The sequence below is a fragment of the Schistocerca serialis genome, chromosome 12, assembly GCF_023864345.2.
Source record: "Schistocerca serialis cubense isolate TAMUIC-IGC-003099 chromosome 12, iqSchSeri2.2, whole genome shotgun sequence".
Lineage (NCBI taxonomy): Eukaryota > Metazoa > Arthropoda > Insecta > Orthoptera > Acrididae > Schistocerca > Schistocerca serialis.
Window position 1 is genome coordinate 117782119 of NC_064649.1, and position 14127 is coordinate 117796245.

The window sequence follows — 14127 nt, forward strand, 5'->3', positions numbered from 1 at the left end:
ACACACATCCATGCCCGAGGCAGGATTCGAACCTGCAGCCGTAGCGGTCGCGCGGTCCCAGACTGTAGCGCTTAGAACCGCTCGGTCACCCCGGCCGGCTCGAGCCACTCACATATGTAATGAAACTACAGGTACTGCACATACTCGTGCCTACGTCAACATCTGTAGTGGGGGCATCGTGTCCGGTGCTTTTCGGGAATCTAGAAATATTGAACCTGCCCGTTGCCTTCTTCCATAGTTCGCAGTATAATATGCGAGAAAATGACAAGCTGAGTTTTGGACGGGCGATGATTCTTAAAACCGTGCTGTTTCGTAGACATCGGCTACTCGGTCTCAAGGAAATATGTTCAAGATTCTGCAGTAAACTGATGTGAAGGATATTGGTTTATAATTTTTCTGGTCCGTTCTTTTTTTTTTTTTTAAATCTTTATTCTATCCAGTTATTTCTTACATCATAACCCCCCACCTTATACATTATTGGGTCTACAATCTACATTACATTTGTTTGTATTAGCAGCATTTATACTTGTAATTCTAGTATTAGTAAGCTTACTTGCTACAGGAAATTATAAGTTAGTTACTTAGTGGGTAAGATCTAGTGTCTGGACTTAATTAACTAATCTAGAGGCTACTTCCTGCAGCGTTACAGGCGTGCCAGTTATTGCATATAAACCTACTATGTGGCCGTGCCCACTGAGCTAATCCCAGTGAGCATGCCCCTGGCACCGGGCTGGCCTTTTAGATGATCGCTGCAGGTTCTGTTTAAGGTATTCTTTCTATTATCTACATAGGGTTAGATAACTACTGAGTCACTATCGGTGCGCAGTTGTCGAATTTGGGTGTTGGCGCTCCCTCCCCCTGTTCCAGAGCGTGGCGGATTCCTACCGTCACACCGGGCGAGGTGGCGCAGTGGTTAGCGCACTGGACTCGCATTCGGGAGGACGACGGTTCAATCCCGTCTCCGGCCATCCTGATTTAGGTTTTCCGTGATTTCCCTAAATCGTTTCAGGCAAATGCCGGGACGGTTCCTTTGAAAGGGCACGGCCGATTTCCTTCCCCATCCTTCCCTAACCCCGAGCTTGCGCTCCGTCTCTAATGACCTCGTTGTCGACGGGACGTTAAAAAACACTAACCTAACCTAATCCTACCGTCACGGCGATTGGCCAGTCCACACCCTGGCGGAATGGGATGGGTCGCCTTAAGTCATGTCATGTCTGGTAGTTCATATACAGGGTGATTCAAAAAGAATACCACAACTTTAGGAATTTAAAACTCTGCAACGACAAAAGGCAGAGCTAAGCACTATCTGTCAACGAATTAAGGGAGCTATAAACTTTCATTTAGTTGTACATTTGTTCGCCATTTCAGCCAATAAAGTTTTTGGTCCCTTTTTCTTCGAAGGTGCTACTGTAACTGGACTACAGTATCTGGAGATGTTAGAGAATTGGCTGTTCCCTCAGCTCGAACAAGAAGCACAACAATTCATATTTCAGCAGGATGGAGCGCCACCACATTGGCACTTATCTGTCCGTAACTACCTGAACGTCATCTACCCGAGGCCATGGATCGGCCGCCAGGCAGCCCGTGACAGAGCACTTCACCACTGGCCTCCAAGAAGCCCTGATCTTACCCCCTGCGATTTTTTCTTATGGGGGTATGTTAAGGATATGGTGTTTCGGCCACCTCTCCCAGCCACCATTGATGATTTGAAACGATAAATAACAGCAGCTATCCAAACTGTTACGCCTGATATGCTACAGAGAGTGTGGAACGAGTTGGAGTATCGGGTTGATATTGCTCGTGTGTCTGGAGGGGGCCATATTGAACATCTCTGAACTTGTTTTTGAGTGAAAAAAAACCTTTTTAAATACTCTTTGTAATGATGTATAACACAAGGTTATATTATGTTTCTTTCATTAAATACACATTTTTAAAGTTGTGGTATTCTTTTTGAATCACCCTGTATTTTCCCTTAGATATTCTCGCAGGACCTTTGATGATACCTCGCTGGCAAGGCGGTTTATTATGTTGAATGTGGTAGGGTCTCTGATTAGTTGATATGTATTGTTGTTAGGTAGCTGGTTTCTTAAATCACTGGCTACGTCATCGAAGACAGGGCACTCATAGATCACGTGGTCTGGGGTACCCCGTTCAGCTCCGCAGTCACACGAGGGGGTAGCCCTTTTCCCGAATCGGCAAAGACATACCGGATACGGTCCATGACCTGTGAGGAACTGCAATGCCTTACTCGGTTGGAAGTGCGAAAGTTGGAGGCGTTCTTTGATGTTTGGGAGCAGCTGGTAAGTCCTTCGGCCTGTTGCATCTGTGTCCCAGAGTTCTTGCCATAGCTCTTCTCCTCTTCTCTTGATTGCAAACTTGTCTCCCACCCGCACTCCCAAGATGCTCTCAGTCTTTTCTACATCTCCCCTTTTCACCCAGTACCAAGCTGCTTGTCCCCGGATTTTGATGTCCAGGGGACAAACCCCCATGAGTGTTAGTAGTGCCCCTCCCGGAGATGTTCTGTATGCTCCAGTGGAGCGTAGAAGCATGTTGCGTTGCACCCTCCTCACAGACGTTGTAAGTAGGCTATTTAGGTTCTTATACTGGTAACGCCGCCGTCACGTAGCGCTCTCTGTATGAAAATCACTGGCTGTGCTGTGTGCAGTCTGTGGCTAGTTTGCATTGTGTCTAACTTTTGAAGCTTTTGTCCCATTTGTCTCTGATTTTGTTCCATTTGTTGCATTAATTGCAATAATAATGTATTAGTGTCTGGAATCTGTTTCTCTATGCTTTTTGGCAGTGCATTTTCACCGGCAACATTCACATTTTGACAAGCAGAAAATGTGTCTTGACTCATTTGAGAAAACGGTGAGGACCCAAAACCTAAGTCTACAGTATTTGCAATATTGTGTTCTGTCATTTCGGATTCCTGAGGCGAGCTGTTGCCGACCGATCGATCGATAATGCTTCCCTGTTCACTAATTGTTTCACTGTCTACACCATTGTTTGCAGCCCGCTCCATTTCCCTCTGCATAATTACCAAATTACTACTTTGAACATCAGTTAATTCATTACTCGGTGGCGCTAACACACTGCTTTCGTTTTCACTGTCATTTCTCAGTTTACTTTGGAGCCTAGTATTACGTTTTTCACACGCCATTATTGTCACAATATTTCACACGATAACACAGAAAAGCACAATTTGAAGAGCAAAATAAGAGAACACATTAACATAAGACTGAAAATAATATCTAGTTAATTGCAGCTGCGAAATACTTGATGCAAATTTACATGCGTGCCACAACTGTTTTACCGTACAACAATGAAAGACTGCAACTACAAAGGAGATTCTCTCTACAATTACGCGCTAGCAATAAACAAAAGCTATACTAATTACACAAACTACAAGAAAAAATCAGAAGATTCCAGTGAGGTATCCTCGGCTAAGGGTCGACATATGAAACGTCCCCTTTTGAACAATTATACATGATTGTGCTTAAACTGACACACAATATTTTTAGCGCAACGCAATCTGACTTTCAAAATACCCACAAAAGAATGGCCCTGACTAACATTAACCTATACGTTTCACAAATCACTTACCTCACAAAAATCTTCGTTACTCAAGCTACTGCAATACAGCGAGCGCCACTACTGCCAGCTAAATGAAAGATTCAAACTACGGAAGGCACTAACTACTGATAGGCATAGTTAGCAAATGAAAGATTTTAATAGAGAACAAACAATGTATTTACCTTAATAGTCACAATATATATATCAGTTCATGACAAATTACAAAACTCCGCCATCCCTCTCCCCACATCCACCACTGCTGGCGGCTCACCTCCAACCGCGCAACGCTACGCGCTGTTCACATCCAGCTGCCCAACACTACAATGGCGAGTATTACAACAATGCAAAGCAGCCACAGACTGCACACAGCACAGCCAGTGATTTTCATACAGAGAGCGCTACGTGGCGGCGGCGTTACCAATATAAGAACCTAAACAGCCTACTTACAACATGGCGGGCACGACCTTCGTGAGCCTGTATGCCCACATTCCGGATCCGTAACCCACAATGGAAACAAGAATGGTGTTATGGTACAGCTTTATGAGCTCTGGTGGAAGATGAAATATGCTGTGTCCTATCATGATTAAACTATTTAAGGCTTCTAGTGATGTTTGTGTAGCTGTTTCAATATGTTTGGCAAAGTTCCACCTTTCATCGATTATTACTCCTAGATACCGGGCCTCACGACGCCGAATCACCGGTGAGCCCTCGATTCTCACCGTTGGATTCCTGGCCAATTGGCCTTTCAGTAATAGATATGTCGACTTGTTAGGCGCAATAGTCATTCTCGTGTTTTGGCACCACTGTGTGAGAATTGCTTATGTTCTATTACTCTAATGTTCTTTTACTCTTCTTGTATACAGGATAGGAGAGCCTGCTTCAGGATCTTGTTCGCCTCTTCAAATACCTGCTATTGTACAAAAGGCGCCGCGCGGGATTAGCCGAGCGGTCTCAGGCGCTGCAGTCACGGACTGTGCGGCTGGTCCCGGCGGAGGTTCGAGTCCTCCCTCGGGCATGGGTGTGTCTTTGCCCTTAGAATAATTTAGATTAAGTAGTGTGTAAGCTTAGGCACTGATGACCTTAGCAGTTAAGTCCCATAAGATTTCACACACATTTGAACATTTTATTTATTTTTATTTTTTTGTACAAAAGGCACACCCTTCTTCCGCAAGTTGTTGATTGGGTGCGCAATAGATGGCAGGCCCACAATAAATTTTCCATAACACATTACTTTCCCGAAGAAGGATTGGAGCTGTTTGACAACTGTGGGGCGAAGTGGCGCGTTGACATCTGCAACCAGCTTCCGTGTGGGCTTAAGACCTTCACGAGAATTCACGTGTCCTAGGTATTCCACTGACGGTTGAAAAAAAGAGAAATTTCTCGAGACTGCATGAGACCTGCGGGTGTGTGTAATAGCCGCCTCATGTTCCGTAAGTGTTCTTTCGTTGTGGGCCCCGCCAACACAGTGTCGTCCAGGTAATTTATACAGCCCGGAACATCTTGCAGCAGTTGCTCGATGGACCTTTGAAAGATTGCTGGTGCACTGGTCACTCTAAAAACTAAGCGTGTGAAATGACATTGCCGGTCACTGTGGCCGAACGGTTCTAGGCGCTTCAGTCCGAAACCGCGCTGCTGCTACGGCCGCAGGTTCGAATCCTGCCTCGGGCATGGATATATGTGATGTCCTTAGGTTAGTTACGTTTAAGTAGTTCTACGTGTAGGGGACTGATGACCTCAGATCTTAAGTCCCATAGTGCTTAGAGCCATTTGAACCATTTTTTGAAATGACATAATCCGTGTGGCGTCTTGACTACCAAGATCTTTCTCGGTTTCCTCATTGTAAGTAATCTCTAGAGAGATCCACCTTCGAAAAATGCAGACCTCCCATGGGTACAGAGAAAAACTCCTCTGGCTTTGGAGTCGGGTACGTATCGATCTCTGACAGAGTACTGACCATAATCTCAGAAGTCTTTACGCAGGCGCAGTTCCCCCGACGGTCTATTCACAATAACCAAAAATGTTGCCCACTCGCTTGCACACATCGGTTCGACGTCCATCGCAGACTGGGAATTGACAGTCTCTTCAGAGGCGCAATTTCCCCGACGATCTTTTCACAATAACCAAAAGTATTGTCGACTGGCCTGCAGACATTGATTCAACGACGTCCAAGGCCGCCAGTCTAGCTCATGTAAATACATAAAAATGCCACCAGTCACTTTTTTGAATAATTATTATTCCATGAAGCGGATATCGAACTTTTTCAGGTTCATCTTCAGATGGGTTCTGGAAGTTACATCACTATTTCTAGCATAATGCTGGCTGCTGACTCTGTGACAAGGATGGAACACGCTTTAACCACCATCTTCTTGTCACAGAGCATTATGCTAAAAACAGTGATGTAACATTCATAAAAGATCTGAAGATCTGCATCTACATTTATACTCCGCAAGCCACCCAACGGTGTGTGGCGGAGGGCACCTTACGTGCCACTGTCATTACATCCCTTTCCTGTTCCAGTCGCGTATGGTTTGCGGGAAGAACGACTGAGGGAAAGCCTCCGTCGCGCTCGAATCTCTGTAATAATTTTACATTCGTTATCTCCACGGGAGGTATAAGTAGGGGGAAGCAATATATTCGATACCTCATCCAGAAACGCACCCTCTCGAAACCTGGACAGCAAGCTACACCGCGATGCAGAGCGCCTCTCTTGCAGAGTCTGCCACTTGAGTTTGCTAAACATCTCCGTAACGCTATCACGCATATTAGATAACCCTGTGACGAAACGCGCCGCTCTTCTTTGGATCTTCTCTATCTCCTCTGTCAACCCGACCTGGTACGGATCCTACACTGATGAGCAATACTCAAGTATAGGTCGAACGAGTGTTTTGTAAGCCACCTCCTTTGTTGATGGACTACATTTTCTAAGGACTCTCCCAATGAATCACAACCTGGCACCCGCTTTGCCAACAATTAATTTTATATGATCATTCCACTTCAGATCGTTCCGTACGCATACTCCCAAATATTTTACAGAAGTAACTGCTACCAGTGTTTGTTCTGCTATCATATGATCATACAATAAAGGATCCTTCTTTGTATGTATTCACAATACGTTACATCTATGTTAACCCCAAAAGGTTAGAAAACCGGTTCATGGAATGCTAAAAAACTATTTAAAAAAAGTGACTGGTTGCACTTTTACGTGTTTGGATTCATTTAACAGTCACGGGATCTAAAACGTAATGGAAAAGCTTCATCTTATCTAGCTCATTCTTGATGGCACCCGGCAGAACGACGGGCGCAGGTCACGCAATGAAGAAGCAATGGAGCACCAATGTCATTAAAGCCATTTACGTCGTAAAGTTCTAAAAATCATAAGTACTGAAGTTCAAACGCTCTCCTAAAAGCAAATATTCTCGATAAACATACACTACTGGCCATTAAAATTGATATACCGCGAAGATGTCTTGCTACAGACGCGAAATTTAACCGACAGGAAGACGATGCTGTGATATGCAAAAGATTAGCTTTTCAGAGCATACACACAAGGTTGGCGCCGGTGGCGACACCTACAACGTGCTGACATGAGGAAAGTTTCCAACCGATTTCTCACACACAAACAGCAGTTGACCAGCGTTGCATGGTGAAACGTTGTTGTGAGGCCTCGTGTAGGGAGGAGAAATGCGTACCATGACGTTCCCGACTTTGATAAAGGTCGGATTGTAGCCTATCACGGTTGCAGGTTATCGTATCGCGACATTGCTGCTCGCGTTCGTCGAAATCCAATGACTGTTAGCAGAATAAGGAATCGGTGGGTTCAGGACGGTAATACGGAACGCAGTGCTGGATCCCAACGGCCTCGTATCACTAGCAGTCGAGATGACAGGCATCTTATCCGCACGGCTGTAACGGATCGTGCAGCCACGTCTCGATCCCTGAGTCGACAGATGGGGACGTTTGCAAGACAACAACCATCTGCACGAACAGTTCGACGTCGTTTGCAGCAGCGTGGACTATCAGCTCGGAGACCGTGGCTGCGGTTACCCTTGCCGCTGCATCACAGACAGGAGCGCCTTCGAAGGTGTACTCGACGACGAACCTGGGTGCACGAATGGCAAAACGTCATTTTTGCGGATGAATCCAGGTTCTGTTTACAGCATCATGATGGTCGCATCCGTGTTTGGCGACATCGCGGTGAACGCACATTGCAAGCGTGTATTCGTCATCGCCGTACTGGCGTATCACCCGGCGTGATGGTATGGGGTGCCATTGGTCACACGTCTCGGTCACCTCTCGTTCGCATTGACGGCACTTTGATCAGTGGACGTTACAGTTCAGACCTCTTACGACCCGTGGCTCTACCCTTCATTCGATCCCTGCGAAACCCTACATTTCAGCAGGATAATGCACGACCGCATATTGCAGGTCCTGTACGGGCCTTTCTGGATGCAGAATATGTTCGACTGCTGCCCTGGCCAGCACATTCTCCAGATCTCTCACCAACTGAAAACGTCTGGTCAATGGTGACCGAGCGACTGGCTCGTCACAATACGCTAGTCACTACTCTTGATGAACTGTGGTATCGTGTTGAAACTGCATGGGCAGCTGTACCTGTACAACGCATCCAAGCTCTGTTTGACTCAATGCCCAGGCGTTTCAAGACCGTTATTACGGCCAGAGGTGGTTGTTCTGGGTACTGATTTCTCAGGATATATGTACCCAAATTGCGTGGATATGTAATCACATGTCAGTTCTAGTATAATATATTTGTCCAATGAATATCCGTTTATCATCTGCATTTCTTCTTGGTGTAGCAATTTTAATGGCCAGTATAGTAGATAATTGTAAACGCGTCGTCGGCGAGTGAGCAGCTCCGTGCGCCTCCACCTGCCCGCCCTAGGCGCGGCGCCGGCGGCCGGATGTTTGCGGGACGGTTAGTAGCGCGCGGCCTCGCGGCGGCGGCCAGGTCGGTTTGTCGCGCCGCGGCTGGCGCCAGCCCGTCGCCCTCGGGTGGGCGGGGAGGGGGCGCAGGCGCCAGGCGCGCCCGCCAGGGCCGTGGCGGGGTGGGGGGCGGGAGGGGAGGGGGCCCGGCGACAGGCGCGCCGCCGCCGGCGCCCGCCGCAGCCAGCCAGTCGAGCTCCGAGCGTGGCCGTGTGCGCAAGTCGAGCGGTGCTCGCTGCCCGCCAACCGCGACACACAACATTACACACAAACCTCCCGTGCAGTGCGCGTTTCCGCTCCGTCGCGTGTGCACCGAGATTCCCGCTGTGACGCGACTGAAGACTGCAGCATGTTGTGCCCTCCGGCCGGACGCGGCGGCCGCTGTTCTGCGAGGCGACGCCGTCCGGACGCCGCCTTCTGAGGGGACGACGCCGGAGTGCCTTGTTCTGCCTTCCTCCGTCCGCAGCGTCCGCTGCTGCTTCCGCGTCCTTCTTGCCTTCTCGCCGTCCGCGTCTGTACCTGGCATCTCTCCCTACCGTCGGTGGACGCACACCGTTCGAGGTAGTCAACCCACAGCAAAACCATTCTCTCTGCCGCGCTGTAGAATCGCTTCAAATTCGCCTTCTCGCGTGTGACGTAACCACGTTAAAGGACCAGCATTCAGATAGAACACCCCTACCCTACACTCCTAGTTGTATTTTTATCATATGCGCCTACACGTGATACTAGTTGCCTTCCAGAACTACTACTTATGCCACAACAGCTCTCGTTCAAGGCGTTTCTTTGTCATTCTGCATTGAAATACACAGTATTTGGCCAAAAGGCTAGATTTCGACTCTGAGTCACACGAATTGCAGTCATATTCGTTGCAGCACTATTTGCTTGCTGATTTCTTACGCTACGTGTTTCTGCCTCTAATTCTTGCTGTAATACACAACTGTATCGCCATCGATTGCGCACCCCGTATATGGTGCGTGTCTGCTACCGGTTGATTCGCGCCTACACACAAGCGAAATCATTGTCGCTCGAGACCCTGAGGGGGGCGGTCTTCCTGTGCTACGTGCCGAGAAGTGTTGCTCGCTCTCTTTTTAAAAATGTATTTCTGACTTGGGCGCCGGGCGCAATTTATAGCAGCGGACGCGAACGCACGTGGTCGTGTGCGCGAGCGACCGCGTCGACGCAAATGCGAAGCCGCAGAGGAGGCGAGGCGGAGGAGAAGGAGACGGCTATAAATGTGGCCTGCGACGCGAGAGCACGGGACACGCCACGCCTCCTCCGTATGCTGACGTCCGTCACTGCCCTCCCGCGACAACAATAAATAAATTCGTTTCGTAACTGTTTCGCGGTGCACCACGTGATTGCTTGCGGGCCGCACTCGCGAGCTTAAAATTGACCTGTGGAACAGGCCGCATAATAACATATAATGTGTCGCGAATCGAGATGCAGACGTTCGGAAATGCCGAGTTTGTAGAAGACCAGTTTTTACAAATTTTGACCCAGACCATTGCCCCCTTTGCCGTGGTTACATTACACTACACCTGCAGTGTTGAGAACAAAACCGTAATAGTCACTTTAAGGTATTTAACATTATCCAGACTCCATAACCGTGTCCAGCCTAATTACCTGTATCTTCGACCATTACTTATCTTTTTTTTGCGCAAGGTGGTGTTTTACTCTTCTCCTGGAACTGATCAAACATAATTTAATAGTGCATCTTCTGTGGTACTGGGGCTACACAGTGTGACTATGCTTGCTTTTACTGTGGTGAAACTGTTCTGCCTTCAGCACTCCCAACACAGCGCAAGCACACAAGTGCGTGGCCGGGGTTTGATTCCCGGCCGGATCGGAAATATTCTCCACTAGGGGGCAGGGTGCTGCGTTGTACTTATGTTCGTATCGCCATAAATGATATTCCACTGTTGAGACGGCTGTATGTGGAAATGCCGAAAGCCGGTTAAATAAAAGAGTCATACACAATTTTCCACCGATACGAGCACGTATATAGCGCACCATATATTGCAACTGAAAATCATTTAATGAATTTGGACGAAACGTGTATGGCATAATATAAATTCTGTCTACGTAATTACAGACAGACATAACCTCAAATTCATTGTTTTAACATTAGGAACAACTGAAAACTGATAGATAAACAACGTCAAAGATGACGTTCTACTCGTCGGCTGTGCCACATTTAGTCTTAATCGCTTGGGAGCAGATCAGATAAATGATGAAAACTTGAGTTTGTACCCGCCTAAAGTAGAATCGTGATTGTATTATACCTGAAACCCTATCGTTTGTGTGCACCTTATTATCGATCCCAGGAGAGTGAATTTGCGTCATTTGTATAACTTCTGCACTGATTCAACCCTTCTATAACTCCACCCAAAGGCAGAACGCTATTCTCGAGTTAAGATGCACACTAAGTGACTTATAATAGGCAAGAAAGCGGAATGTAATTGTTGTTTGTACAGACTCATGTGGAATTGGCCCGGGCCGGCGTAAAACTGGCTGAATAAAAGCAAAAATTTCAAAGTGACTTTTTCAGTTTTTTTCACATGCTCCTAACAGTAAGTTATAAGCACCTACTGTCTTAAGAACATTTCACTACAGTGCATACATTTGGCAGTTATGTAATTTTAGATATCAAAAAGTACCTGGCAAACTTCAGAGAGCTGTCTGTATCAGTGACCTGCTTATCTTGCTGTGCCGTGGGATGGAAAAACAAGTTCTGCAGCTTCGACAAACACAAAGGCTATTCGTCCTTCAGTTTCTTCATCTCTAGTGTCATATTTATAGGCTGTTCATTATCATCCCTGAATATTTTTCTGTTGTGCCGAATGTCGAAGGCGGCGCAATTCATTACTTATCGTTTTTTACATTCTTATTTGTTACTCCATGTATGTGGTACAACAAAAATTGGAGATGAGTCGCGTACATCACACACGTAAGCCGAGATGGGTAAAGATGCAGTGCACTACTAACGTAATAATGGTATATCTTCCTCCGTATATCTTTGAGCGTTACCGGCGTGAAACAAAACAAACCCGCTGACGGAAAATTGAATTACGTAACAGGTATCAAAGTGCAGATCCGTTCGTAAAGACGTTACATGTTTAGTTGAAAACAGTTTATCGCTTCGATTCCTTCACAAATGTTGATGAAAACAGATTCACTCAGAAAGTAGCTATATGAAAGGCTAATTTAACACTTCTTGCAGGAATTGTTTATTTCGACGATGCTATGTTACTGGCGTAAACAAGATAAACTCTTTGGCTTGAGCGTAGCCTGCATTTTAATACTTGGGTCTCATTTTTCCATAAGATGACTGTACTATTATTGGACTATGCTTCCAGAAGAGTATCATCCGTGTGGGTAAAGAGTGCAATTACTTCAAAAATTTTAGACATACAAGCGATGTGTAAAAACGGCTTTGGCTGGCAAAGTGCTCAGATGTTCATGGTGACAATTTCGATCGGAATGCAGAAATTAGTGAGTCATATTAAAATACTTCTTCCTTTTTGTATGCGTATACCCACCCCATGTAATTTTTCTGCTTCGTGTCTCTAAAGGTGATATTTATAATCGTTCTCTTTGCACTTTGAGAGTACATTAATAGATGTGACACGAGTGACTAGCAACGTTTAGCCAGAGATATCAATCCAGTTCTCTCAACAGCAAGTGTTGTCTCATAAAAAATACTGAATGAGACATATGGTGAAAGAAGGATTGGAATTAGTTCACTAAATCACGTTTTGCGATGTGACAGATATTTACGTATTGTGAGGCAAGAATCGAAAGAATGTACGCAGTACCTTCCCTTTTACAGGATGAAATCTGATTCATTAACGTATAGGAAACATTATTCTATGCTGTTGTAGCAAACCGCACCATTTCTTTGGCTTTGTGATGGTCTGTTAGTGGTAGATCTGCCGATAAATGAAGCTGTTATGTAGTTATTTGTATCCCCATTGCCTCGAAAGTTTTTACAGATATTCAACGTAATTATTTGTACCATACTTTTTTAGTGAAGTTAAGGTACAATACCATTAGAATGAACCTGACATATGCATTGAATTGAAACAAGTTATGCTTTAGCTGCTTTTCGGACATTATTCAAATGTAGATGTAACTGCAAGCAGGTCAATAATCGGTCGTCCATCAAACACTGAAAAAATGTTCATTAAATGATGATGCTACTACAAATCGCTCTACACTATACACGTTAAATATTTGTTTGGGGAATTCACCTATACAGCCAAAAATGACTGTTTATAATTATTAACTATTTTTTATCTTTCTATAACATTGCATAAATGGTTCAGTCATTTGTGAGTCAAAAACCAAACGTTCAATGAAGCAAATGTTCTCCCAGTGTTGCAATTTTGAACATGCTGTTGCTCTAAACGGAAAGGGGCTATTAATTACAAATTTGACGTGGAACCTTTGGTTAAATTCCCTAGCTATTTTAGTAGTATTCATTTCTTATATTGTCTGAGTTCCTTTTCTTATATCTTATTCTAATTGAGATTTTGTGTGTCTGATGTTTAACCTTTAGAGGCGGTGCCCTCTTCTGAAGTTTTGTGCCAAATGTATGAAATCCTAAACTGTCTTTTCGTTCAGTCGAGTATTAGATTGTTGTGCGCTTCCGTTACTCCATTGTAATTATTCTGCTCACACGTCCTGGAGTATACAATAACTGCTTTCAGCCATTTTGCAACTTGAAAAGCTATCCATGTTTGGATTCAATTGCTTTGTTTCTTCCACATTCATATATATTTCGACGGGAGCTTAAACGCATTCCTATTCTAAAACCATGAACGTTATTGCCTCAGAATTGGATCTACTGATCGTACCCAAGTTCTGTATGTATGGAAACACCGCTTGTAAAAAGCTCACAAAAAGTTCGATCGAACTGATTTGTTTGTAACAATAATTCTCATCTAAGCCAGATTTTGTAGACCTTGATATTGTGGTTTTCACTGCAAAAGCTGATTGGATGCAGCACTTCATGCTTGCCTATCCTGTCGTTTCTGCATAACTACTACAGGCTAAGTACATTTCAAACTGCTTACTATATTCACTCTTCCGTCTCCCCCTACAACTTTTACCCCACACACTTCCTTCCATTACCAAATCGACGATTTCTTGATGCCTTAAGGTGGTGCTGCCAACGGATCCATTCTTTTCGTCAGATTGTACCAGAAATTTACTTTTACTCCGATTCAGCATCTCCTCATTTATTGTTCGACGTACCCAGCTAATCTTCAGCATTCTTCTGCAGCACTACATTTCAAAAGCTTATACCGTCTTCTTGTCTGAATTGCCTGTCGACCACATTTCACTTACATAGACGGCTTCACTCTAGACAAGTATTTTCAGAAAAGAGTTCCTAATACTTAAATTGAAATTAGGTGTTAACAAACTCCTCTTTTCTCGTAGATGCTCTTGTATACTATTGGCAGACTGCATTTCCTATCTTCGCTGCCTCGTCCACCGCCAGTTATTTTGTTGCCTAAATAACAAAACCCATCTACTACTTTTTAGTCTCTTGTTTTCTAATCTAATTCCCTTAGCATCGTCTGAATTACTTCGATTACATTCCATGACCCT

The 14127-nt window shown here is 45.1% G+C and overlaps 1 non-coding gene across 1 annotated transcript; it reads left to right on the plus strand.

The window, feature by feature from the left end:
• The first annotated feature begins 895 nt into the window (after positions 1 to 895).
• Trnaa-cgc (transfer RNA alanine (anticodon CGC)) lies at positions 896 to 968 on the plus strand. The gene has a single exon. It is a non-coding gene; the product is annotated as a tRNA-Ala (tRNA).
• Positions 969 to 14127: the final 13159 nt, after the last annotated feature.